Source organism: Penaeus monodon, chromosome 13, assembly GCF_015228065.2.
Source record: "Penaeus monodon isolate SGIC_2016 chromosome 13, NSTDA_Pmon_1, whole genome shotgun sequence".
NCBI lineage: Eukaryota > Metazoa > Arthropoda > Malacostraca > Decapoda > Penaeidae > Penaeus > Penaeus monodon.
The window spans coordinates 45,613,165-45,615,664 of NC_051398.1; positions in this window are offsets into that span (position 1 = coordinate 45,613,165).

Consider the following 2,500-nt stretch of genomic DNA (forward strand, 5'->3'; position numbering starts at 1 on the left):
GTCTCTCTCTCTATCTCTTCCTCTCTCTCTCTCTCTCTCTCTCTCTCTCTCTTCTCTCTCCCCTCTATCTCATCTATCTCTCTCTCTCTCTCTCTGCCTCCCCCTCCCTCCCTCCTTCTATTTCCCTCCTTCTCTATCTACCATCCTACACATAAATATACCCAACATCAAACTCGCACCCGATAGACGCCTAAGCCACACACGCGCATCGAGACACACCTTCCATACTTGCCCAGAGAGTGAGCCAGAGGAAGGGAAATGACACATCTTTATCTCAATTCCTTTTGAGATAAAGGATGATGTCATATACATTTTTTTTCTCTCTCTCCCTTTTTTTATATTTCTTAAAGACAAGGGGAAATGTCTCAAGATGTGAAATGACGACACGACCGTAGCTACAGGACGCTCCCCGTGTGTTCGATTCCCTTGCTCGAATTTTACGACGAGTGTGTGGTTTATATAATGTTATGGCGGTAATAATGTCACTGTTTAAAATTATATAAATTCATAAAAAGCACCGTATTTCACAAAAGAAATAGTGACTATTAATTGTTGAATATTACGGTAGAATTTAGGTTTGTCAAATACAGTTTATTCAGTACGAGTTTTTTTTTTTTTTTTTTATAAAGTGAAGGTGAAATATCATAAATTCGTGTTGTATTTATAGACGGTGTGACTTCTTCTGTGTGGGTTCCGATCTTACTTATGAGGATTTTTTAAGTGTTTGGATTCTACTTAGGATGAGATTTGTATGAATTCTGATCCTCCATACGTGGAATGAGATTTTTTGTAAGGTTGGATCCTACAGAGAATGATATGTATTTTTTTTTTAATGAGATTTAATCCTAATTAGAATAAGATTTTTGAGTTTGGATCCTACAGAGAATGATTTTTTTTTGAATGAGATTTAATCCCAATTAGAATAAGATTTATTTGCGTTTAGATCTTACTTAAAATGAATAAAAAAAAAAGAGATTTAAATCCAAATTTAGAATAGGATTTTTAAAAATAATTTTGAATCTTACACAGAATAAGATTTTTTAATGAGATCTATTTATCTATATTCTTTATTGAGATTTAATCCTACATAAAATTAGGTTTCGATTCTACTAAGGATGAGATTTTCACGAATAACGTTCGTCCTTTTTCCTAAAATACTATCATGAGTTAACACCAAGTTATGAGGTAAATATTGTGTTGTGTTAATGCTTTTTTTTATTTATTTTTTTCTTTTTTTTTCTTTTTTGTGTGTGATTAGATTAATAGTGATTTTATACTGAATGAATAATTAATGGCTGATAATAATAATATATTAGATTTTTAGACTTATATTTCCTTTGACAGCGTCAGCGAAGGAGGGAGATAGAAGAGAATTGAAGATAAAAGAAGGAGAAGGGAAGACGAAAAGAAAAAGGAGATAGGAGAAAAGAAGGAAGAGGAGGAGGGAGGAGAAAAGAAGAAATGGCGTAAAGAGGAAGAGCAGGAATAGGAGGAGGAGGAAGAAGAAGAGGAAGAGGAGGAATAAGAAGAAGAGAAGGAAGAGGAGGGGTAGGAGGAAGAGGAGGAGGAGGAATAGGATGATGATGAGGAGGTGAATAATAATAACAATAATAGGAGGAGGAGGAGGGATAAGAATAAGAAGAAGAGGAGGAGAAAGAGGAGGAGGAGGAAGAGGAGAAAGAGAGGGAATACGATAAAGAATCAAAAGGAAATAGTAGAGAAAGGAGGAGGAAGAGGAAAGAAGGAAGAGAGGAAGGGGAAGGTGGAGAAGAAGAAGAAAAAGAAGAAGAAGAAGAAGAAGAAGAAGAAGAAGAAGAAGAAGAAGAAGAAGAAGAAGAAGAAGAGATGAAAGAAATTTGAAAGTAAACAGAAGAGGAGGAGAAGGAAAAGCAAGGAGAAAAGAGGAGATAGAAGAGGAAACAAATAAACGGAATAGGAAGAGGAAGGAAAGCGACAGAGGAAGAATAGAAGAGAAGACGTCAAAGAAAAAGTAAAAGAGGAGGAGAAAAGAAGTGGAAGAAGAAGGGGAAGAAGAACAGAGATGAAGGACAAGAAGAAGAAGAAGAAGAAGAAGAAAAAAATAATAATATGAGGAGGAAGAGATGAAGGAGGAGGAGGGAGAGAAGGAGAAGAAGAAGAAGAGGGAGACGAAAAAGAGAAGGGAGGAGGAGGAAGAGGAGAAGAAGAAGACGAAGAATAATAATAGAGAGTACTTTACGAAGAGGAAGAAGAGGAAGAAGACAAAGAAGAAGAAGGAGAGAAAGAAGAAGAAGAGGAAGAAGAAGAAGACGAAGATGATGAAGAAGAAGAAGAATTAGGAGTAGTAGTAGTAGGAGGAGGAGAGGGAGGTATAGAAGAAAGGAGGAGGAGGAGGAGGAGGAGGAGGAGGAGAGAAGAAGAAGAAGAAAGAAGAAGAGGAGGAGGAGGAGGAGGAGGAGGAGGAGGAGGAGGAGGAGGAGGAGGGAGGAGGGGGAGGAGAAGGAGGAGAAGGAGGAGGAGG